Source organism: Podarcis liolepis, assembly GCF_965112155.1.
Source record: "Podarcis liolepis genome assembly, chromosome: 8".
NCBI classification, from domain to species: Eukaryota; Metazoa; Chordata; class Lepidosauria; order Squamata; family Lacertidae; genus Podarcis; species Podarcis liolepis.
In genome coordinates this window covers 60,897,695-60,924,393 of record NC_139560.1, presented here as the reverse complement: position 1 = coordinate 60,924,393, position 26,699 = coordinate 60,897,695, and the positions used below count along the sequence as shown (strand labels likewise).

At 41.6% G+C, this 26,699-nt stretch overlaps 1 long non-coding RNA gene across 2 annotated transcripts; it reads left to right on the top strand.

Annotated features, from left to right (window-relative positions):
- Positions 1 to 759: 759 nt before the first annotated feature.
- LOC310714466 lies at positions 760 to 22,135 on the top strand. Of its 2 annotated transcripts, XR_014529804.1 has the most exons (6): positions 760 to 1,682; positions 2,560 to 2,663; positions 13,307 to 13,375; positions 17,234 to 17,309; positions 19,541 to 19,732; positions 21,566 to 22,135. It is a non-coding gene; the product is annotated as an uncharacterized lncRNA (long non-coding RNA). The 2 variants fall into 2 exon arrangements; XR_014529805.1 differs by lacking the exons at positions 760 to 1,682; positions 2,560 to 2,663 and having other exon boundaries at positions 12,832 to 13,375; positions 21,566 to 22,131.
- The last annotated feature ends 4,564 nt before the right edge of the window (positions 22,136 to 26,699 follow it).

Sequence of the window (26,699 nt, the reverse complement as noted above, 5' to 3'; positions counted from 1 at the left end):
TTTTCCTACATTCCTCAGTAAGCTGACCTGCATGTTACCTCAGCTGCCTGCAAGACTAGTACATAAGCACTGCAATTCTGTACTTTGCTGTTAGATCTAGTATGGTATGCTCCACATGGATTCTTTTGAACATGTAAATAATTGGCACAGGGTTGCCTGAGTATCTGTGACACTTGTGGCTTCAAACGTGGCACAACAATCACAATGCCAATGGTATTTTCCCAGGTACAAAATATTTGACATAGGATATATTATAGACTTAAGCGAACTGGTTTCCCAGAGAACCCTGAAAACTGTAGTTCTGTGGCTGGGGCTACAGACCTTTAAGAGAAAAATCAAGGCCCTCAAGAATTCCTATGATTCTTGGGGGAGGGGGGGCAGAATATTAACAATTTGATAGTTTCATTTTTGAATTACCTACCCCAGGGAGGCTTTCTGGGTGCCTGCTTTTCTGTCTTATTTGCCCATGTTTCAAGAGGTAACACAGGATATTTTTATCTGCTTTGCTAAAGTTTAGTGCTGAATTTACCAGCTGCTGCTCTGCTCTATTGTCTGTTTATATGTGATTTTATATCTTCATTATACACTGCCCTACATGTTTTGCTGAAGGGATATCTAAAAATAATAATAACATAAAGTAGTAGAAAACTAGTATGTCTGCAGACTGTGTAGACAGATGTTTTTGGGTGCTCAAATGCAGGGAAACCTACAGGAGGCTTCATTTCAGTAGGGCTGAGAATTTAGGTGCGGAGTGATACAAAATTCATTGGAAATGTGAATGCCATCTAATGGGAATGAGTGGTCGCATGCATTTTGGTTTGGTTTGGTTTGTTACAACGTTTGCATAGTTTTGGAATTACAAAATGAACTGAAATAAAAAAGAGCACCAAGGAAGGTAGATGGACTGGTGCCAGCAGGGGAGGGGCTGCAATTCAAAAGAGGAAATGTCTGTTTGTTTTCATAGAGAAATTCAGGGGTTTAATCTGAAATCAAGCTGGATTTGAGTTTGTTGGTGTCTCTGGTAACTTCTCTCTCTTGCATCATGGATGTTGGCAAATTGGATTTTAGAAAGGCAAAATAATACTAGAATTGGAGCTGTCAAAGATGCACAAGGGAAACTGTTTTAATCCTCAGGAACTTGGCAGTGTATTTTTTATATTATGTCTTTATATGTTATGGATTGATGTTCTGTACTATGTCTATTGCCTAGTACAAGTTTGTCATGGCATTTGGCCAGAACAATAAACTTATGAACTTGGAACTTTTGGATAAGGATCTTGCCCGTGGGACAGATCCAGTTCCCCAGCCGAGGTTACAAGGGGGGCTCAATTGGATTCTTAAATGGTGTACATTTATTTACACAACTTCTGTAGCCTGGATGTTATTTACACAGCTATAGGGAGGGAATCACACACAACAGGACAAAATTGATTCTCATTTTGGCACCCTCACTGAAGAGGCATGGTAATGTGGCTGAATCACACTCTTTCTTTTTGCGGCTTGTCACAAGAGGCAGTAATTGTTCAGAATGACTAAGCACAGGCATTAAATGCAGTCAAGAGAGATGGGTTCATGCATGTTTGCCTTCCCTCCCTTTGTTTGACAGGAAAACTGACTCCAAATATACACTGTGGTTTCCTGCCGAGCTGATTAGAGGCTCAGTGTGCAAAAAGAAGCATTAGGTAACCATTTTAAACTTTGTTATATACATGTTCCTGAAACATTATTGGACAATTCCAGAGCATGAAAAACAATAATGTTGTAGGGTCGGTGTGACCTTAGTTCTGTGTCTTCTACCTGAAGACTACTGGAGAGAGAGAGAGAGAATAAATAATAATAATAATTTTATTATTTATACCCCGCCCATCTGGCTGGGTTTCCCCAGGCACTCATAAACATGTATGAGCTGAGGTTGAGCAGATGGGGCTGTCAATTGAGAAAGGGTCATGTTTAATGCAGCTCATCATGGTCTCTACATATGGGCCAACGGATTTGCATAAGTATGTAGTCAAAAGGCAAACAGAAGAGTACAGGTAAGTTTTGAATTGGGGGGGCGGGCATAGTGGGAAAAGGGGAATTATCTACTAATGTCCTCATAAAATGATTAATACTGCAGTCTAATGCATGCTTACGTTGCGTCAGTTCCACTGAATTTAGTGGTACTTGTTTCTGCATAGCATTTATAGCAGCAATGGCAAACCCTTCTGGGGGCCACATGGCTGTGTTGGGCAGGGCCAGTGGCAAAAGTGTACAGTAAGCTGGTTTTAGACATACTCACACATACTTCTCTGTCCTTTTCCTGGCAAGCAAGAGGCATTATTGGTATTCAAGGACACATTCCAGCCAGGCAAAAACACTCAGGGAGTGCAAAGTAGGGCTAGGGAGAGGTATGGCCTTGGGAGAGGAGTGTATGGCTAAGGAGGAGGAGTCCTGAGGGCCAGATAGAGAGATCTATAGGGTGCTTTTGTTCTGAAGTACATGAAGAGGTCTGTGTATTCAGGAGCAGGTCATCTAGTCATTAGGGAAGTGGATAATGTTTTGTGTGTTTTGCATTAACAGGAAAGAGCTGCCTCCACAACTGAACAGAACTGTAAGCCCCTTCCCATTGCAGGACTTGGATTGTCCCCATACTCTGCGAACAGACTCGTATACTGTGCATATGGGTATGCCAATATAAACAGACATTTTAGAATTCTGTACTGAAAGTAAATTATAGGACCAGAAAAACAATCTGTAACTGGAATGGATTTCATAAGAATGCCTCTTTCTGTTTCGCTGCATTGAACCAGTGAACTGGCATGCCACCTCTGGTCCAGAAGCCCATGTATATTTAACCACCCAAAAAGTAACTCATATTCTTTGACATTCCAACAGAGGGTATTATTGTGTTGGCAGCAATTAATAAAAATTCTGCTTGGTGCTTTGTTGCAAATAGATTTGCCTTTGGGCTGGACCATCTGCACCAGCCTGCAGCTTTGCTTTGGTATTGTTTCACTTTAAGTTCTAGCCTTTTCCATGAAAAGATAGCACTGTACAGAAAACAGTTGTGTTCCTAAAAACCTGCCCCAAATATAACTCTGTGCTAATGCAGGGTTTGTTACACAGAAGTGGGATAGCTACACAACAGCAGCACTGAATAATTCATATTCACAGGCTCTATCAAATGAGATTTACCCTCTCTGCCTGTGCAATGTGTTTGCATTTCCATATACTTGCGATAATACTTAGATGAATGATAGTGGATACAGTTGAAATCCAAAATGATATGGGCATGACCAATCTATTCTGCAGAGGATCTCCTCTTAATTCTGTTTGGTATAACGTTCAATTGCTGTTTTGGTCTCTGAAAAGCAAAGCATTTATTTATTTATTTGCATCATCTTTAGGCCATACAGAACTCTTCAGCAGGTAGTATAAAAAAGGTAGCTAATTCTAAATGCTACAGAGAGCAAAGTGTGATGTGGCAGACAGGTTGACAGAGCGATCCTATCTATGGTGGTGGGAGCTCCACATTACAGCCACTGCCACCACCTCCAGAGCCCTGCCAGCTCACAGCAGTTTGGATAGGTGGGAAGTACTTGTCTGTGATCAGTTTACCTTTTGATGTCTCTCCCACCCCCTGAAGTATGATATATGACAATTTCAGGGCTCCCATTGGTTTAGAGCTTTGGGGAGGGGTGTCTGAGGGGAATGAGTGTGCATAGGATCCTATGGATCTATTGCCTTTCCTGATGTGCCTGTTCCTGGCCACACTGCCATTGGAGAACCACCACCATTGGAACAGCAATGATGGTGGAGATTTTCATTGCCACGCAAGACAGACTTCCAGCAGCAGCAGCAGCAGCAGCAACTTCTCAGACAGCAGAAAGGGAGGCCCACAGCACCCTGTGGTCTCTCACCTGTTCTCCCAGGTAGCTAAGGATTTCTACCTTACACTGCACTCTCCTAAGAGTAAATCCCATTGTACTCAGTGAGGCTTGCTTCTGAGCAGACAAATATTTTTCAGCTGTGTTGTACTTCCCCTAGAAGAAAGTAAATGCTGTGTCCTGCATAGAAAGTAAATGCTGTGTCCTGGCTTTAGAAACTAAGAGGTAAGTGCTGTCCTGATTACAAATTAATTTCAATACTTTGTAGGTTCCAAAGTAATTCTCATTTCCTGCAGCTTTCACACAGGAAATTGTTCAGTGTAAGTAACTGTGTTGGACAAAGGCTTTTGATATTGTAAAGGAACCTTACTCTAGTCTTCAATAATTCTTTACCTACAAAAATAATTTGTCAGCATAATGGGTACCGTGTCAACCCCATGGGTGTCACCTAGTAGGCACTTTATAATCCTGCCAACGTAATGATTAAAATGTACTAGAAAATTGAATCAATCCATCAGTAGTACTCTATTCCTAGTGAGACTTGCAGTTCTTTATATCCACAAAATGCTTCTTTCTTCAATTTGCACTGGAACCTCCAACCCAATAATTAGAACTGTACAGATAGGGATGTATGAAGGCAGTGGATGTGAACAGCCTGGAAGTGGAGTTTTGCAGCAGATTCTGGACATGTAACCTGTCACTCGTGACTGCATAAAGAGGAGAGGTGCTGGTGGGCATAGAAAGCAGCAAAGGGGACATTGCAGGAACAGTTCATCAGAAGAAGAAGAGGACAGGAAGGAAGGAGAGCCATCAGCAGAAATCCAGATTTTGGGAGCCTGGTCACTAACCAGCACTGGAGCAAAGGCAAGGAAGGTGATAAGGTGGAGGCTTAGGGGATCCCCAAGAAGGTATTAGTATATATACTGTATATTTTTTTTTACAAAACTTAAATTTTATTGGACGTGAAACCGCCCACAGAGGTATAATCCCGAACCACGACACCTCACCCCACCGGGGTGTACATTTACGAACTCAAAGCTTCATTGTAAATCATTGCCAGGGCACCCAGGAAAGTGACGTATTCCTGGAATTCCTTCCAGTAGCACCTTAAAGACCAACTAAGTTAGTTCTTGGTATGAGCTTTCGTGTGCATGCACACGAAAGCTCATACCAAGAACTAACTTAGTTGGTCTTTAAGGTGCTACTGGAAGGAATTTTTTTATTTTGACTATGGCAGACCAACACGGCTACCTATCTGTAACTGTATTCCTGGAAGTTCACCACTTGGTCCCCATTGCGGTCCAGATCTTTCATTAATGCCTGTATCTCTGCTTCCTGCAGTTTCAATGGCTCCTTCTGTATCAGCTCCTTCAACTCCTTCTTGCTTAGGGTGTTCTTATCCCCATCCTTGCTGGCGTATTTGTGGAAGATGACAACCAGCATGCCAATAGCTTGGTCAAGAGGTGCTGCCATGGTGAGAGATCAGAAGCAAGATGGTCCAGTGCTGAGTGGCAGGAAGTGATGGGGAACGTGGTCAAGTATTAGTATTGTTGAGAAATCCCTCTACACCTATACTTATAGCTCCCTGGAGGATCCCTATAATGAGTCGGGTCCTAAACTCTGCTGAAAGAGGTAAGGACCCTTCATGCCTTCTCTGAAGAGGTTAGCTGGGGCTCTGTAGGCTTTTCTCTTCATTGTGAACCCCCTATCTCAGGCATAGAAGCCAACTCCTAGGGCTCAAGGTCCCTTTGCCCCCCCCATAAAATATTTGCCCCCCTCAAGTTGATGGGCATTGTCATTCAGATGGTATGTGTGTGCTGTGCCATGTGATCAATTGTGCAGGGCACACCTGGGCTTCCCAATATTTCAGTCATGTTGGCACCCATGCATTTCCAACACCATTCAGGTGTTTTTCCACAAGGGCTCATGCAGGATCACTCTGGAACGATCTGGGTTGGAAAATACAGTCAGGGAAGTGGACAGACTTGATAGGCAGTTTTCCTCCCTCTGTTATAGTACTAGAACTTGAGGCCATTCAGTGAAGCTAAATGGCGGTAGGTTCAGGGCAGGCAAAAGAAGGCACTTACCAGGCATAGTTCGCTCCCACGAGACGTAGTGATGACTAGCAACTTGGACAGGTTTAGAAGAAGAAGAGACAAATTACTAGAGGATAAGGTTATCAACGGCCGGTAGAGACGGTGGCTGTGTTCCGCCTTCAGTGTCAGAGACAGTATGCTGGGAATCACAAATGGGGAGAGTGCTGTTGCACTCAGGTCCTTCTTGTGGCACTGTGAAAACAGGGTGCTGAACTAGATGGGTCTTTGGTCTGACTCAGCAGGCCTCTTCTTAATTATGGTCTTATTTAAGTTCTTAGGTGGGCAGGTTGCATATCCTTTCCTCACCCCGCTAATCTAGTTCTTTCTCTATTTGTGAAAGGGGGGCAGGTTTCAGTGAGACATAGAGAAAGTGGCAAATAATTCACTTTCAGCTCTGCAAGCTTCTCACTGCTCGGAAAAGTTGGGGCAAATGTAATGGTATTAATGGTTAGACAACAAGGTATACAAGGGCAATTCTATAAGGCTGATCAATGACTTGGCATCAGTGATAAGCAACAAAAGCTAAATTGGTCTACTCTGCTGGCAAGGGATTATCAATGCCCACCACTTCTGCTGCCTCATCAAGAGCTAAAATATTTTTTCCTGGCAATCTGTGGGGTAGTATTTTGTCATTTTGTGTGTATGCACATACAATCAATCAATCAATCAATCAATCAATCAATCAGTGAGTTACCATTTAAGAGGGCAGGTTCTTACTCAGAGAAGTTTACCATTTAAAATTCAGCGTAAAGGAAACAGAGGAAGGGGAGGAGGGGCAGAAGGTATAAATAGGGAAGCAATATGTGGTTGTTTCAGTTACGTATGCTTAGGTTTAGTTATAGCCCCTGTTACAGTAGGGCACGAAAGCACATAAATCAATATGAACATGGAAGCAATTATGCTATATAGAACCCCCTCCTCATCTTTAAACAGTCATTACATGTACCCAGTCCACATCTTTCACCTTCGCCTAAACGTCTTAAGAAATGGGAGCAGGAAAAGTGAGAATTGCTGGAAACCGATTCAAAAGCAGTTAGTATCTAGCTCAATTTATTTCAATAAAGAGCAGATCAATAGGGACCTAAAGCAGTCTGTCAATTTTTCTGTCACATTTATCAGAAATTCACTGACTTCAATCTTTTTCTTGCTGGCTGCATCTTCATGGAAACTATCCTCACACTCAGCATTAAAATTTGCTAGGCACTCTTACTGTGCTGAACGCTAAGCAACAATCTTCCCTCCGAAATGGTCTGTCAGGCACTGTTTTCCTGAAGCAACAAGAAATGGCAGTATGCAGTGCAACTCAAAAATGCTTGCACCTTTAATAATATTTAAAAATTTTAAATATTAAAACAAACAAACAAACCCAAAATCTTGCACATAAATACGTTAGGCCATAATTATTAAAAAGGGAAGATAAGTTCTGAGCCAAAATTGTCTGTATTATTTAACTATTTCCTATTTCCTGCTTCTTTTCCAAGTTAGTCCGAGTTAGCATGTGCTAGTGTTCACTTCTTGGCTCTAGCTTGGCCAAGTATAAAACCTACACTTCAAATGGCTTTGTTTGCCTTAATGAAGTTTAAGTTTGCTTTGTCTTTACAACCAGCAGCTTTGCCAGGCTATTTCATTCTGCGCACTGCTGCACTAGATTTCCCAAACAGCAACACCAATCAGGTGTGACCATGTGGAGTCAGGCTCACCTCTAAGGCAGAATTTTGACACTTGGGACATGGCATATCCAACATGCATATTATATGAGAGGGCCCGCTGTCACCTTTCAACAACCCAGAAGGTGGAAGTAAAACCGTACTGTTCTTTTTTTCATGCTTTGTCATATTAAATTGACTTTGAGGACCAAAAACTACATGTCCCTTCCTTGCTTTCCAAAGATACAGTTCTTCAAATACCTAGAGAAGGCAGGAAAACAAAGGAAGACAAGAAGGGGAAAACACATCCCCCTGCACATAAATTATTTCAGTGGTTAATGAGAAAAGAGTCTTCTAATGAAGCTCTCATCCGTGAAGATTGGAAAACAAACTGCAATGCATCCTCTTAGGTTCACAGCAAAATACGAACCTGTCACAAGGTAGAGAAATAGGTCGCGTGGAAGTTAATGGAAAAGCATGAATGGAATACATTGTGTCACAATGCATCATCCCAATTAAGAAATTATAGTTAGAATTCTATTCACGTTGATTAATGTGCTTGATTGAATTGTGGGGTGTTGGTTTTGTTTTCTTATATTAGAGAGTTTTTCTTATTTGTTTGAGTCGTTTCCGAAACTAGGATTGCTAACTCTAGAACTAAACATTTCTGGTATGGAGGGAAAGCTTGATGGTGGAGACAAGTCAGGGCAATAGAGCTCAAAGCAAATCTGATAATGGAGACATTGGGAAGAGTCCTATGAGAGTGAAGCCAAGTGTTAGAGTTTGTTATATTAAATGGGTACAGCTAAAAAAAACCCCAGAGGTGGTGGAGAATCTGGCATCAAAAAATGTTACAGCAGGTGATTGGCAGGTGGGTGTCTCCACAAATCTGTTTCACGGTTACAAGACTCCAAAATAGACTTTATTCACCCTCTACAAGTTGGAGGGAGACTTTCTGAAGCAGGCAGCCGCTTCTGCTCATGGAAGCTCCAGGTATCTGACATAGAATCCCCACTTCAGACAGTTGTCTGCGCAACTCATTGGAGACAGAAATAGCAATGCAAGGGAGACAAAACTAGCTCACTCATCCCTGCTCTCCACATTCTCACATTGTATTTCCAAATTTGTTTTCACACCAGATGTTTTGGACTACCACTCAACTGGCTGGGGCTGATGAGAACTGTAGTCCCAAAAATCTGGAAGGCACCAGGCTGGTGATGGGCTGAGCTGGAGATTTTAGGTAGAAAGATGGCATAGTTTAAATGAAAGAGACCTGATCTGGAGAATAAGTCAGACATCTCACCATAGCTGTCAACCTTCCCTTTTTTTGTAGGAAATTCCCTTATTCCAGCACCGTTTCTCGCTGCTTCCCGCTGCTATCCCAGATTGTTAGATATCCCGTAGACTGTCCCCGGGACAGGTGAGGCTGCTGATCCCTTATTTTCAAATCTGAAAGTTGACAGCTATGCATCTCACACTTGCCTTAGAATCACAGTGATGAATTTTTCCTGTGATACAACTCCTAGGTTCAAAAAAGGCAACAACTTTGTTCACCTGAGACGCACTTTCAACAATTTCTAACTGATTCAAGCAGAATTCTGTTGAAGGTTATGCAAAATTCACTTGAAGGTCAGCAAGACAGATCTGCGTTTTTTAACTTCTTGTTTTTATTTTTTAAAGTATAAGAATAATTGTTAATAACACCCACGCACCCACACCAAAGTGACATATTTTAATATGTTTTATATCATTCTACATTAATTGATACAAAATTGCTTGCTTTCTTGTTTGGCAAATTGATGGAATCCCAGGTTTCCCCAGAGACCTTAAAATACAAAAATACAAAATTACCGTAACCGTAAACTAATTTCCGTCATGGATATTGATTTTTTTAAAAAAATTCTGGTTCTCTGTCCTGCTTTGCAATGTACATGAGCTATTACAATGAATAAAACACAACAAACATCTTAAACGGCCATTCCATATCCGATGGCACCCACAGTTTGTTACCACCTGGCAATGATAGGACAGATGCTGGCTCACAGCAGTGATGTTATCTGTTTGCATCAGCCAATAGAGGCCATGATTGCATCCATGCAACCCAGGGGAGTATCTGCCACCATTTCTCATGTCAAGTGCAGCTTTGGATGAGGCCCTGAGCTTGTTTATGAATTCCTAGTACATTCTATTGACAAACCTTTCCTGTCACAAGCTGGAAAAAGTATGTGCTAAATGCCCCTCTAAAGTGCCTCCAAATGGATTTTCTACTCTGTTAATATTTTAGTACCCTTTACAATACACATCATTAAATGTGTGCACTTTGTAAAACTATGAATAAGAGTTTGTATAACTTCATGCATTTCATACTAAATGTAGCTGATTTTTTCTACACTGCAGAAGTAGTGGTCTGTTACTGTTACTTGAAACAGCCACTCCTCTGGAGGGATGCTCAGCACAGTCCATATATCTTAGTTTCTTCCTTGCAAATGGAAACTATCATAGCATGGATGATGCTCGTCCCCCCTCCCCTTAAGCACACTCTCTCAAAATAATTCATCCTTGGGGTGTATTGTACTACATGCTATCATTAAATGAGCACCTGGATGATAGATGATTTGAAGGTAATTTGTTTTATACTGTATTGTATTGTTATTTAACCTGTTAGCTTCCTTGTGTTCCCTTAGAAAATAAGATGGGAAACAGACAAAAAAGTTATACAATAAATAGAATAATAATGATAACAGGCAGGGTTATGTTTGAAATGTTTCACAATAAATGAGAACTGAGTTAGAGCAGGAACTCTTCGCTTTAGCTTTGAGGTTTTTGGGGGTGGGTGTTGACACAGTGGTGCTCAACCCCCGCTATGGTAAAACAGTAAATGTTCCTACTGACTTCTGAGGGTAGTTCTTTCTTCCATTCAAAATTCAGCATACAAAATTCACTTCAAGCATCCCTCCCCCCTCCGCCCCACTGCTGAGGCCAACCATGATGAAGAGTGAACTCCTATTTTCTTTAAAGACAAATATTTCAGTTTGATAAAATTAATTGTAGCTGCTGCTTCTTTGCCTCCTGTCATGAGGAATTTCTGTCAGGAGGTGATTATATAGATGTGAAAAAAGAGATATACAGATGACATGTATCGCTGGAGAATGCAGCATCAGCATCAGAATATCATTTCTTTGGCTGGTCATAGGGGGACTAACAGAGCATCCAAGTGGAAAGGTTTCTAAGATAGTGTCTCTTCTTCAGTGGAGCACAAGGAGATGATAATAAGCTGATTGGGTGCAATATACCCCCCACTGAAAAAAAGTCCAACTACTGCAAAGAAATGATTGTTCAAATTTTGTCAGTGGACCTATGGTGCAACTCTTTTGTGTGTGTGTACAATGTAGCTGTACAAAGGTACCAAGGCAGTGGTGGGGAGAGAGAAGGAGAGAGCACATTTAAGTAGAAAAACAAACCATTGAAATACTGACATGGCAGTTCAAGAGAACTGCCCTGCAGCAAATAAGAAGATGAGTGTTTAATGAAAGCTAAGATCCAGCTTAAATGTAATTAACGCATTAGTAAGTGGAGAGAAATCATGTCAGCTCCTTGTTCGCATCTATCATAGTTAAGCATAACTTTAGCAATGGCCACTCCAAATCTTTTGTGTTATTGTATTTTATTTGGAACAGTATTTAAAAAAACACACAAAAACCCTCATGTAATGAATTCCTTTAATTCTTCTTAAAGGGGGAGTGCCCGATATCACAAGCAGTGGCTGTGGCTATCGGTTCCTGCATTTAAGGTACAAATATTTAGGAGGATGGGAAAATCAGATACCATGAAGTATCCTATTAATTCGAACCAGCTCTGCTGTCTAGCGTTAAAGTTCCTCAGAAAGACTCATTACGTGTCATAAAGATGTATAGGTATCCTCTCCTTAATAAGATGGAAAATAGCAAGGGACTGGAAGTCCAAGGTTACATGATACAGAGATGGTTTACCATGATTTGGCAACCAGGCTTGGCAGAAAAGCTTACCTGTCAGAGCAGACTGGCAATTGTAATTCTTGAAACATGGTTTCCCGTTCTTACCTATGTCAATGGAAAAACATCACAATTTACTTATTTATTTTACTAAATTTCTATACCAACCTTCATCCAAAGATCACAGGGTGGTTTACAGCATAGAAATACAAAATAAGAACACAAAACGCACCACCACCACAACAACAACAGTAACCAATAATCGTTTGTACCACAAAAACATTTAAAGTCCATAGGTTGTTTAATCAGCCAAAGGCATGGTTATAAAGGAACACTTTTGCCTGGCAACTCACAAATCTCACACATCTCTTTCTGGAGGGATTTATTTACCTGAGCAGTTAGAAATGGGTTTTTTAATTATCAGTAGCAATTAATGATCACATACACTCATTCACATAAATTGCAAATTCTACTTGTTAATGTTTAAAATTGTCATTGAGCATTTATCATTGATGAGCAAAATAAGCAATATAAACATTTATAAAAACAATCAAATAAGGAAGCAAAACCAAACTAAACATCCACAGCCACCATTTTAAGATAGACCTGCTGGTGGATGGATTGAGTGGTATCCCATGTACAGCGCCCTTCCCTCAGAAAAGTCACCTGTTCCCCATAGTTTCATTTTTGTTTTGTTAAGATCAATATTATAATGTATGTTTTGTGTACATTTGCCCTCTTTCCCCTCTCCCTTCATCCCATGAACATGGTCAGCTTCTATTGTGAAACCTCTGCCACATTTTTATCATTTAAAACTGTATTCACTGCCCTCAGTTCAGGATAGGGCAAGACAGGAATAAATCTGAATTATTATTTAGCTGTTCGATGTATTAATGAATGGTGCACTATTGCCACTTATATTTGTTTCCTAGGAAACCAGCTTGAAAAGTACTATTTGCCTAACATCAGGAGGTGCTGGGTTTGCTATGTGCATGAAACAAAAACATGGTATGAAAGAAAATCAAAATTTACAATTTAGCTTGAAAAAAAATACGAAGGAAATTATAGTGATCAAAGCATGTGTACTGAAATACAATTTTTCTTGGAAGAGCACTTGAGATTTGATTATCTTAAAACATGATAAAGGGTCTTTGTGTGACCTCAAAACTGAATGCTAATTATGATTTTAAAAAACCTGATTTATAGTTAAATAAGATCAACCATACTTTTCCCCCCACAAAGCAATTAGATGAAAGCTAGTATAATTACAGACCATTCTAAAAAAATTACAGTTTCTTCAGTGTGTTTGCCTCTTGGTAGAATGGCATTATGTAAAGCTATCCAATACTGCTTGGTAATAGCAGCCCATGAAAAATCTGCTTCCCTGTCTAATGCATTGCATAGCCATGTTTGAAAAAACCAGCCACAACCCTTCTCCAGAAAATCAATACTGTGCAGGCTTATTTCCTTGAGTGTAATAATCGCTGCAGACCCCAGGCTGTTGTGCTGACCACTTTGAAAGATTCACAATGATCAGCTCTACATTTCTATTCATTAGCCACAAACTTAACAATATGCCAGGCCAATAAATGCCACAATTACTCAGGCATCAATCCACAAAGCTTTTCTTGAAGAAAGATAAAAGTCAATAAGAAAAGTTAACTGTGGGTGTGTGGCAACAGGGTGTATACTGACTGACTGGCTAAAAACATGCTTTTACTTTCCAGGAAAGTTACAGAAGCTGGATTGGTGTTCTTGATTTCTGAAGCCTTTTAAATACAAAACTGCCAACACTGGTAAGTAAAGAACTAAGAAAAAACTGAAATAGCACATGTCACAATTTTGGACTGCAGTATCCAATTGAAAGCTGCCATTTAAGGAATAGGAACTAAGTGTGGATAGTGGGAGACGTGGAGCCAGTTAAGCCTCTGTATCATTGTAATGCTTTGCCTTACTTTCTTAGCATTGCTTACCCAGAACACAGCAGTGTTCAATTTGTGGCCAGCCTGTAGCTGTTGAGGTCTATTAATCGGTGACCCAACTCCTGTGTATGAAGCCTGAACCAATTTGCATGTTCTGTACATGCAAAGTTGTGATGTTATATTGCATTCCAGACTATCCTCTGGATTCTCATGGAAATGTTTGCATAGTTACTTTGCAGGGATGGGGGGACACATCTCTCAATAATCACCAAGATGAGTGACACCAGCATCACACTACAGGTGCAAGGCTCCCCATTCCTCCTGAATATGTAACTGTTGAGTGCTTTGTATACTAATAGTGACGCCGTTTACCTTCCCACCATTTACCTTCCCACCTATTGATCTACTTGCACTTTGACGTGCTTTCGAACTGCTAGGTTGGCAGGATCAGGGACTGAGCAATGGGAGCTCACCCCGTCATGGGGATTCAAACCGCCAACCTTCTGATTGGCAAGCCCAAGGCTCTGTGGTTTAGACTACAGCGCCACCCACGTCCCCAGCGCCACCCATGTCCTACTGAAAGCATTTAAGAGGCACCAGTAAAGACCTTTGAGGTGCCATGGTGCCACCACCATAGAACCTCTTGACTTGACAGTCCAAATGGTTAAGTAACCCACAGAACAATCACATCTACAGCATAGTTATGTCTAGTATGGGGCAAACAATTGTACCCAGCTAAAGCACGATATTTTAAATATTTGCAAGTGCTGAGGGAATATGTAGTGCATGATAATAGAGGCAATGATGATGATGATGATGATGATATAGAAAGGGTCCAATATGAAGATCCAAATTTGTTTTTATATGAAATATTTGGGGCCCATGTCCAATTATCATCTAATAGGTGGTACAGAAGCATGTCATCCATGGGAGGTCATAGTAGAAACTAAAATAGCTGAGTGCACCAAAATACATAAATGAAAATAGCATATTGCAGAAAACATTTCATCCACCTATATGAAACTACGGTATGTTTTACCTGAACTCCATTCATAAGCAGATGGCCCATGATAGAAATGCAGTTCTCCAGAAGAGTTATAACCCCAGCCTCATGTTCAAACGGATTACTTCACACACCTTTGACATGAAGGCATTAATGAGATGAAAAGGAAAATTATCCCACTACTCCATCAATTACTACAGGTGCCTGCAATCTGCTAAATGCCTTTTACCTTCTTCGCAGTATGAACAAGTCTATTTGAAAAATCACATTAGGTTAAAATTGAGCTGCATTAATAACATGTTAATGCGCCCTTGAAATGTTTACCCCAGGATTTTAAGAGCAAAAAGTAGAAGCTCTAAAATACCATGAAGGCAGCTTATTTTTTAAAAAAACGTTCTCCAGTTCTATCATGAATGAACCTCACTTCATGTATTTGACCTAGACACAACATTTTATGCCGTAATAAATCTGATACCAGCTAAATCTGATATTTTTAGTGATCATAGCAAAAATAAAGTACTAATACCTCTACCATTAATCCAGAATACGGCAGCTAGACTGGTGACTGGGAGTGGTCGCCGAGACCATATCACACCAGTCCTGAAAGATCTTCATTGGCTCCCAGTACATGTCCGAGCACAATTCAAAGTGTTGGTGCTGACCTTTAATGCCCTAAATGGCCTTGGCCCAGTATACCTGAAGGAACGTCTCCATCGTTCTGGCTGGACACTGAGGATCAGCGCTGAGGGCCTTCTGGTGGTTCGCTCACTGCAAGAAATGAGGTTATAGGGAACTAGGTAGAGGGCCTTTTCAGTAGTGGCACCCGTCCGGTGGAACACCCTCCCACCAGATGTCAAGGAAATAAACAACTATCTGACTTTTAGAAGATATCTGAAGGCAGCCCTGTTTAGGGAAGTTTTTAATGTTTGATGTTTTAGCCTGTTTTTAATATTCTGTTGGAAGCCACCCAGAGTGGCTGGGGAGGTCCGGCCAGATGGGCGGGGTATAAGTAATAAATCAATTGTCATCATCATCATCATCATCATCATCATCTCACATTCTCCAGCAATGCAGAGCTCTACAGCCTATGTACCAAGGGTGGGAAATCTGTGACCCTCCAGATGTTTCTGGACTCCAGATTCAGCCAGTTCCAGTCAAAAAGGCAGATGGTTTGGGAAGATGGGACATGTAACTCAGGCACATCTTGAGGGCTACAGGTGTCCCAACCTCTCCTATATACAAATATTGGTGTCTGAGCCCCATGGTTCCCCAAAGGCACATATGCCATTAGGGAGGGGGTTGAAAATAAAACTGTTGATGTCATAACACCATCAAACAGATCTATGATGCCAGCACACTTGGATTTCTGTGTAAAGCTCTGGTTGCCTCACTCAGAAAGGTTATTGCAGAGCTGGAAAAGGTTAAGAAAAATGCAACCAACTCTTGTGGCTTTTTAGTTTAGAAAGAAGGTGAGCATAGGGTAGTGGTGGTGATAGAGGTTTATAATATTATACATAGTGTGGAGAAAGTAGTTAAGGAGAAGTACTTGGGGCCAACCAATGAAGTGGATGTTGGTAGATTATGGACAGGCAAACCTCTTCGCAAACATGCTCCCAGAAGATGTAGTGATGGCCACCAACTCGAATGGCTTTAAGAGAGGATTAGGCAAATTTGAGGTGGGTAAGGCTATCAATAATGACTAGTCATGTTGTTTTACCTCCACCGTCTGAGGCAGTATGCCTCTGAATACCAGTTTCTGAGAACTGCAGATGAGGAGAGCACTGTTGCTTTTTGATCTTGCTTGTAAGCTTTTCACAAATGTTTGGTTGGCTGCTGTGAGAACAGAATGCTGGACTTGATGGGCCTTTGGCCTGGTCCAACATGCTAAACTCACATCAGTCAGAGGCGCCAGCTTCTCAAGATGATTGAGGGGGCCCAATGCGACGTTCTGAGGTTGCATGTGTGAAAAGCCAGGGGGTGGAGCCGAACGCCTTCTGAACTTTGAGGGGGGCTGCCCCCTAAAAACAACAACTGGGGGGCTCAAAGTGCCTCAGCCCCCGGGAATTGGCACCTAGCAGTCAAGTTCATCAGGCATAGGCTGCTTAGAGAAGGGGACAAATTATATTTGATTTGGAGGAACAGATTACTTATTTATTGGAAAGTATTTCCTAACTGCCCTTCATTAAAAGATTCCAGGGCTGTGTAAAAAAATGTCAATAGAACTAATCACAAAACATATATTTTAAAACTAATAAAAGCACAACAAAATACAAGATGACAAGAGGCAAATAAAAACCTGAAAATCTAAACATAAAAATAAAAATTGGAATATGCAGAAATTCCGAACACACCTTGGGAAAGAGGATGATCTTCACTGGGCATTCAATTTCCCCATACTTCCTAATGCCCTTGTGCTTCCTTGGGGAATGGCGATGAGCTGCATTCACAAACCATCATCAGACAAGTGCTGCCCCTAGGCATGCCTTTGTAAAGGGCTGAAAACTGTTATATGACTGAACAATCTTCCTTTGTTATGGAGACTGGCCTAGATAGCTAGTTCCTCAATGGGAGTTAATGGTCAGGAAATAGTTGAGAGATCTTTCTTTGAGCACTTTAAATGGGGGAGAGGCGTGGAAGAATCTACATCCCTTGACTCCCCCTCCCTGCATATAAAGGGAAGGGGCTGGTGTTAGAGTGTTTTGGTTAGTTTTTTATTTTCTATTTTGCAGAGAGACAGCAGAGCCTGATCTGAAGGCAAAAAGCACCTGGAGCTGAAGATGCCTCTCCTCTTTCTTGAGATCTGAGGTGAGATAACAGATTGTAACAGATGTGCAAAGTGCACATGCACACCTAGGCTCTAGTTGTATATTTGTAGATTGACAAAAAATAAAATAAAATGCTATCAGTCTCTTCCAATGCTGGGAAATCTAGGAAAAGCTGCCCTGGAATTTTTCACTGCTTGGAGAATTAGGTAAAGGTAAAGGGACCCCTGACCATTAGGTCCAGTCGTGACCGACTCTGGGGTTGCGGCGCTCATCTTGCTTTACTGGCCGAGGGGGCTGGTGTACAGCTTCCGGGTCATGTGGCCAGCATGACTAAGCTGCTTCTGGCGAACCAGAGCAGCGCACGGAAACGCCATTTACCTTCCCGCCGGAGCGGAATCTATTTATCTACTTGCACTTGATGTGCTTTCGAACTGCTAGGTGGCCAGGAGCAGGGACCGAGCACCGGGAGCTCACCCCGTCACGGGGATTCGAACTGCCAACCTTCTGATCAGCAAGCCCTAGGCTCTGTGGTTTAACCCATAGCGCCACCCGTGTCCCTGCTTCCAGAATTGGGAAGTACCAAACTGTATCCTAGGCAATGACAGCACAATCCTATGCATGTCTACTCAGAAGCAAGCCTATTGCTAAGTACTGGAAACATTTGGGCTGCTTTAAATGCATAACTTTGAAACAGATGGGGGAAAAGATATTTACTTTTTGCATAATAAAGAGTAACAAGGTTGCTGTGAGGGGTTGCTTGCAAAATGTGACATTTCCATTATGTAACCCATAGCACAAACTTTTTCACAAAGATCTAACACCTTTGTTGTAGGTTTTTTTTAAACACAACTCCTGCCGCTAGGTGTACTGCCAAGCAGAACACATCTGTTCTAGCGCTGAATGTGTTGTGTTGATCTCCTATTGATTAACATGTCATTGATTTAAGTCCAATGATGGTTGAATGAGTAAGAGCTGCACAGCAGGGATGAGAAAAGCCAGGCTTTCATCTACACCAGTGTAGCTGAGCAGCTCCTGGGCCTTTTGCAGCCTTCAGGGTTTTTCCCATCTGTCCAGCCTGCTTGTTTGTCTTTTCTCCATGTTTTTTCCCATGAGAAAAGGCAGCTCAGTAGTAAACAAGAGGAAGAAGCTGCCTTGCACCAGGTCAGATCATTGGTCCATCTAGCTTAGCATTGTCAAAACCGACATGCAGCAGCTCTTCAGCTTTCAGGCAAGAGCCTTTTTCCAGCCCTGCCTAGAGATACCATGGATTGAACTGGGACTTTTTTTTTTTGCATGCAAAGAATGTGCTCTACAACCGAGCTAGTATTCCTCTTGAAAGAAATCCTGTGGCTGAAGATTGTGCCATTTCCTGTGGGGTACTGATCTGTTTTTCTTTAAATACAAACTGGAGAGAGAGAGAATTTGAACCTTGCGGACAGGGCAAGAACTTGACACCTGGTAGAAGTCTCTTTGCCTCAGAAAAACTGACCCATAGTTACCCTACCTGTGAAATTGACACGTTTGGGTCAGTCTTCACTTCAACCTGGACAAATGTCAACTTTGTAATAAAGTTGTTCCCATGTGTTTGATTTCCACATTTCCACTTCTGGACAGCTGCATCAACACAGGTTGCCCAAATCACATGGTTGCTCCCCACACCAGTATCAACCACCTCTGAGCAGGTAGATCAACTGCTGGAAGTAGTGATGTGAACCATCACTCATGTGATATGGAACTCCAGATGTTTATAACACACAATGAAGTAGCAGAAAAGGTAATGGCTGAGCCAAACTGAGCGTTCAGTACTATGCATGCTTATTTAGGAGTAATTCCACTATGGGTCAAAGGTGGGGAACTCTGGCCTTCTAGGTGACTCCAATTCACCTCATGAGCCTCAGCCAGCATGTTCAATGGGATGATGGAGTTGTTGTCCATGGAGGCCACGGGTTCCTCCTCTCTGCTGTAGATGATGCCAGTCTACCCACAAACATACCAGTAAGTAATTTATAGTTACATTATTCCCGCCATGCACATTGATAGGCTCAGCTAACTTGGGATCAGTTGTTCCCTAGTCACAATGGTTTTTAATTGGCCCTGGAAGGTAAGATATCATCTAGAAAGAACAAAAAGGAGATGATTCCCTAATCTATAGCACAAGTTTAGAATTTTAACCATTTAAGGAACAGCCTAGACATCAGCTAAAGTGATGGCAGATTTCAGTTTATATTCACCATTGTTATAAAAATTCACATTGTAGCTATGCAGGTACAGTCTGAAAAACCCGCAGGATGAGGACAAATTAAAAGTCAAGTCTTCAATCAGTACACCATTTCCCTTTTTGGCCTCCATGTTTAATTTATATCAGCCAAGGATAGCCTAAGTTTGTCTACTGAAATGTCATTTGCACTCTTTACAAACCTTTGAATTTGTTCAAGAAGGTGAAGAGAAGATTAAATATCAAAGGTGGGTAAAAGGTTGAATGGCTTGAAATGCTGAATGACAGTGTTTCCTAGGAAGTGGTGTATGTGTGAGAGAGAGAGAGAGTGTGTGAGTGAGAGAGAGAGAGAGAGAGAATGAAAGTAAATTGGCTTGCAGGACAGGCCTCAGTATGAAGCAAAGTGAATCAATTGGTTCAGAAAGCAGGTTCCAGAGAGGGTGCTGTTTACCTCCTCCAGAGCTAGATTTGTTTTAATTTTTAATTTCAAGTGCATTGGCAGAAATCCACAAGACCAACGTTGGTGAGGGCAGTATTCTGGGCAATGTGGTCAGTTGCCCTACTTTGCGGAAGGCGGTCCTCTCTCCATTAGAAGGGCTGTCAGAGGACAGTCTTGTATTTGGAGGGGTCCATTATTGGAAGGGCTACCCAGTCCAAGTCCAGTTTAAAGATGAAATCATGGCAAGGGAAAGCAGGGACTTCAGAGTTGCCACTCAGCACCTGGACAGCAGAGTGATTTGGCCTACATGCTACGTGGGTGGCGCTGTGGTTTAAACCACCAATCAGAAGGTCAGCATTTCTAATTTGTGCGATGGGGTGAGCTCCCATTGCTTTGTCCTAGCTCCTGCCAACCTAGCAGTTTGAAAGCATACCAGCACGAGTAGATAAATAGGTACCACTGTGGCAGGAAGGTGAATGGAGTTGTGTGCCAGAAGTGGTTTAGTCGTGCTGGCCATGACCCGGAAAAGCTGTATGAGGACAAACGCCGGCTCCCTCTGCCTGAAAGCGGAGATGAGCACCGCACCCCATAGTTGAATTTGACGGGACTTAACTGTCCAGGGGTCTTTTGCCTTATCTTTACCTTTACATGCTACAATTGTCTCCACTATGATGAAATGTCTTATATTTCTAGTTAAATGATAGCAATTATTTCTTGATCTGCAATTCTGCAAATATGTCCTGTTGTCTTTTGGAGATGCCTAAGTGGTCGTCCTTGAATGAAATCTCCCAGTCAATGATCAACTTCCTTCCAGCCTAAGTAGCTGGAATATAGGAATGACCTCAACAACTGATAGTCCCCACTGGTGTACCTTCTAGTTGCTCATGCCAGGTCATGCTCTCTGTGTCATTGGGGGGGGGGGAAGAGACACTGAGAACAAGGGAGCAACTGGAAGAGAAATCTGAAGAAGAGTCCTGGGAGGGAGAATAAATTTATGACTATTGAGTCAGACCATTGCTCAACTAATTCAGTATTGTCTAATCTGATTGGCAGAGGAATTCCAAAGGACTCCCAGTCTGAAAAGGTCATGAGGAGGGAGGGAGGAAACAACATTTGTAATTGTTCCCCCACCCTAGAACTCAGGAGATTGCCCCTTTTTATTTTCGCAACCATTTAATGATGTATGTTTTCACAATCAAGCCCAGTCCTTTCCTCTCCTCTTGGACTTTCTTTTCCTCTGCTGAATTCCCCTTCTTAGATTGGAGAGATGCAGCACAATGTTGCATGGAAAAAACTGTCTTGCATGCGGGAGGCGGAGGGAACAAGCCCTTTAAAAATCAAACTTTTCCTTACTGAAAGTGCTTAACACATGAGGCGTTATTTTAAAAATACCTAGCTGAAAATGTGTTGAATTCTGGGTGTGAAACTGTTAATTAGTGAGAACTGGAATGCACATGGAGAAGTTACATTATTGGGAGAGATTCAAAAGCAGATAGTGGGTGGCTGGGTCTATATTAGGCGAGTGCGGGGAATTAAACCACCTTCGGCATGCCTTCTACTTGCCTAAAGAAACTGTACAGAATGACGGACACTGTGTTGTAGGTAACACGTTAACATTTCTCCTTCCACATTTTCTTTCTAGTTTTTAACGGGAGAGTGGGAAGAAAGAGGATGGAAAAAGGTCCTGCCCCTTCGCCTGCGGAGACTAGGGAAGGGGAGGCAGGTGTGCTGGCTCATTGTCCTGCCCCTTCCATGGGTTGGAGAAATTCCCTAGCGATGATGTTGCATGCTGACCAGCCAGAAGGGAAGGCTAGACAGGTGGAGGAGCAACCCGAGGGGCTGATCTCGGTTTAACCACCAAGAATGCAGCACTGCCTCTGCTTTAGGGAACAGACCCAGGTCCCTTGGCGAAAATCACACCTCCAAGTAAACTCTTAGGGGGAGTGTCATGAGTGAGCGAGCTGCGTCTTGCCTTTAAAAGCTGGTGGGATAGACATAGCCATTTGTCAAAACATCTTTGCAGCTTTCATCCAATCTCAGACTCTTGATATGGTTCTTCAACTCACTAGCCACCCCTTTCATGCTTTGTACCTATAGCCTGACCTGCACCATACCTAGCCTTGAATAAATTTTTCTTCCTACTCACACAGAAGAGCCTCAGTCATGGTGTTTGGAGCAGGAGCCAGGATAGACATTAAAGTGGTTATATATATTAAAAAGTTCAATCTAATATTAAATTTTGAAATGTTCACTGCATGTCCCAGTTTCTCACAACAAACAGAGAACAGTTATATCTGCCATTAAAATATTGGTGAACTAAGCAACAATATAGGGACATGGGTGGCACTGTGGGTTAAACTACAGAGCCTAGGACTTGCCGATCAGAAGGTCGGTGGTTTGAATCCCCACGACGGGGTGAGCTCCCATTGCTCAGTCCCTGCTTCTGCCAACATAGCAGTTCGAAAGCACGTCAAAGTGAAAGTAGATAAATAGGTACCGCTCTGGTGGGAAGGTAAACAGCGTTTCCGTGCGCTGCTCTGGTTCTCCAGAAGCGGCTTAGTCATGCTAGCCACATGACCCGGAAGCTGTACCCAGCCAATAAAGCGAGATGAGCGCCCCAACCCCAGAGTTGGTCACGACTGGACCTAATGGTCCCTTCACCTTTACCTTTTTAAGCAACAAAATAAGCCTCATATAGTATTAGAAGAGTCTAATTAGAAGATATATTTGGAGAGCACAGTACTCAGCAGAGGATGGCTCAGTTGGTAGAGCACAAGACTCCTAATTTCAGGGTCATGTTAGTAAAACAATTCTTTGAAGAGATTCTAAGTGGAGGGCCAAGTGAAACCTTTTCCAGACAAATTCTGGCTGGCAAATACTGCTGTATTTATTTTGAATTTGATCCAGCAGTGCTTAAGAAGTAAGCATTGTTTATTAGCAAGATGTTTCAAACCAGATCTATTTCAGCTTTTAATACAAGTAATATGGATATTTGGCAAAATGTCAAGATATATGACTCCAAATCAAAAGGCGATCAAAGCAGAAGAAAAAGAAACTTGTTTCAGATTTACATTTGAAACTGAAATTTTCAAATTTGTACTTTCGCAAATAATAGAGAACCAAAACAGTCATTCTTTGAAATCCATACTTCCATCAGATTTTGCAATGCAATTCTCCAATTAACCAATCTTTACAAAAAAGTACATATTAAGTAAAAGGGTACATAAAAATAAACATATTCATGAAAATAACATGTAAAAATGTGTCTGTTAGTTAAAGCTGTGTAGAAAAATGAGTTTATTAGGAGAAATCCGCACTAAAATGCTGGTGAATTTTCATAAGGATAAAAAAAAGAAAATTCATAAATTGCGCAGAAATGTATAGAATCAAATTTAAGATGGAAAATATTACAAACTGAATGAATCAAAATTGACAGATCCTTCCATCCCTAGTAGCAATAGAGAGATCTATTCCCCACAGATCACATACAGAGTGCATTATGGAAAGAGAATTCTCATGTTCCATAAATTATTGTTCTTCATTGCATGGATTTCCAATGATCACGTTTCACTCGGAACCCTAATTACAAGTGACTGATACGGCTAACCTTTAGCGTCAATTAAACATGGATGTATGTGAAGGAAAAGGTACACCAGGATGGCCAAATGGCTGACTGTCCTGACCTCAAGACACATTAGGCAGTGTGTCCATCCCGTCAGCTAAATCCCTGTCCAACTCACACTCCATGTAAATTGATCTTCAGCTTTATTAACTTGAACTCCAAAGAACTCAGAAATGCTGATGATAAATATTTAGCTGTAGAAGAAGGGTGAACCTGGCTGAGATCAAAGAGATGGCATATGGGTGAGGTTGCAAGGCCAGAGCCTTCAGGCTACAACTCAGTGGTGAAAAACAAGATCAGAGAGAGGGTTTTTTTTTCCTCAGGAGAAATTATTTAATGGCATTAGATATTCGGCTTAGGAACAACCAACATGATAATAGATACTAAGGCTTGATTAGTTGCTAAAGGATCAACAATGGGAAAACTAAAGCAGTTCTAAATATAGAGGGCAATATAACAAAAGTGACATTTCAACTTTTAAAATATTTGAGATCCATCTTGTCCAATATTATACTGTCTATGCTGATTAGCCAAAGCTCTCCATGGTCTTAGGACATAGGCTTTTCCTGAAATTATTTTAAGTGACCGTGCCAGTAACTGGACCCTTGACTGTATGCATATAAAGCATGCACATTTCAATGAAACTATGGGACCTCCTTTTGGCAGCATCTAGTATGGCTGAAGCATAGAGGAGGCCTTTGTTTATAAGCTCAGCAGCATTCATGAGCTGGTTGCCAAAGGTAATCTAAGGACATGGTGGAATGATGAACCTGAAACCAGAGTACTTGGACTGACACAAGCAACTGTTATAAAACTGCTGTGAGCATTCATATAAATAAAAATGTGTGGCTTGGGTTCAGGTATTGCAGGGTTCTTAAATAAAATCAATGAAGTGCTGAAAACAATTAACTGAGAACCAAAAACTATTCTGGCAAAGATTAATGTGAAGCAAATCAAAGTGCAAGCGGCAGAAAATTGATAAATGTTCTGAACTAATATATTTCTCACCTACATTTTCATTTAATGTAACTGTGTTTAAAAATAGTTTTTTACCACCTCTGTGTGGGCTTTTGCCATAATTGTAGCTCACTATCCTTATTTCTTAAGGGGGGGGGGGTTGAAATCACAGGAACAAAAGATTCCCTTGAGAATACTGTCAAGCTTGAGATCTGGAAGTATTTCAGCTGCCCAGTATCCACAAATTATTTCCACCAGGAATTTGATCCTAATCCTCAGTTCAACTACTGCAGGATAAGCAGAGGATCAAGTTCAATAGTTGAAGTGGTATCTTATGGAAGCTAAGCAGGGTAGAATGATAAAAATCAGATTCCAGTTACTTCTGAAAGCTCATTCTGTTCTCCCTTGTTCCATGCTAATTTCCCAATATATTGCCTTAAGTTGAATGGGGCTGCTCTTTTAACCAGTAGGAAGTTGCAGAAAGCACTAGCTTTTTCTTTTTTCATCACTCGCTTCCTGAAGCATAGAAGAGCTTTAAAAACACTATTAGCATATATGCAGCATTTAATTGCACAAATGAAGACTTAAGTCCCAATTAACTGTGAGGGCAACACTTTAGCAGAGCCCTTTCCAGCTGCCACTTCCTGATGGAAAAAAGCTGCCCAGGGGGTCTTTTCCTCAAGTGCCCAGTAATTTCAAAGGAATACTAATTAAAAGAAGTTAGAATCAAGTGTTTAAAAAACATATATTTGTTGGGAAAGTGAACATTTACCATACATAACCAGTATTCATCTCCCCACCTGTCATTTGGCTCCCGAGTCCCGACTTAAATGGGTTACATAATACTGTTTAAAGCTCCCCACCTCTTTGAGCAAGACACTCTCAAGAGGGTCATTTGCCATGTAAAGAAAGGGCACATGATGAGATGCTATCTTACTCAATTTCCTCTCCATTTCACAAGCAGCAGCTAATGAAGCAGAACGTGAGCCCAGAAACAAAGAGAGATGAAGGTTGACAGCAGCCAATAATAATAAGCATTTCCCCTTCCTCTCTTCCCTCCACGCACCCCCTGTGCTCTCCCCAAATCTGTTCCAGGAGGTTAAGGAAAATCCTAGAACAGATTTATTTATTTTTGTTGTGCTGGTGGGTAGGAGAGAATGTTCCTTTGCGCAAGCAGAAATCCTTGCACTGATGGAACATTCACTTTAGCACTGAGCACCATGTTTGGGTCTTAGGATGCCTTTGTAAAATTTACAAGTGGATAAGTTAAGTAAGCAGAGAACTGGACACACATAAGTAGTCTTCGGGTGGTTCTGGACTGGCAACTCCTAGGCAGTGGCGTAGCGTGGGTTGTCAGCACCCGGGGCAAGGCAAGTAATTTGCGCCCCCTAACCCGTGGATTTGTGCCCCCTAACCCTAACCCCCAGATGTTGCGCCTGGTGCGACCAGCCTCCCCTGCACCCCCCACGCTACGCCACTGCTCCTAGGGCTGCGCAGTTGCTCTTCCATTATGCCTCTTTTAAAAGGCATAAGAGTAGTGCTCTAGTGATTTGCACCTGTGGAGATTGTACTGTTGCATTCTGTCAGAGAGAGAGAGAGTGAGTATGTGTGTGTCAGATTTTTTAAATGTTCTGAAAAGAAAGACGAACAGGGAAAACAGGAGGACAATCTGACTTTCGCTTGCTAGACTGAATAAAATGTACCCAGGGGCTAGGAACCAAAGCTAAAACTGTAAGACCCCTGAGGCAAACATATTTCATGTCACATGGGCATGGCCAACTGTCAGGACCTTTTGGGAATCTGTTCTGACAGAAATATGGTCTCCCAAGAGATCCTGTGATAACACTCTTTGTATAGCTGAAGAACATTACCAGTATATCTGAATAGGATTGTTTGTACTCAAAAAAGTAGAACAATCAAAGTGTTCCAAATAAATTCTGATGAACTATTAGATTCTTCTTCAAAAAAATTATGTGGGTTTGTAAGTAAATATGATTATTTTATCTATGAATCCATTATATATTTATTTGTTTAGAATAATCTTTATAATGGACGGGATTCACTTAATGAGTCCCATAAGCAGAAGCCAGCACAAGGTCTTCTGAGAATACAGTGAGACAATCGCCCCATTCCTCCCTCTTTGAGCCCCTCACAATTTCATGTGTGTGTGTGTGTGTGTGTGTGTGTGTGTGTGTGT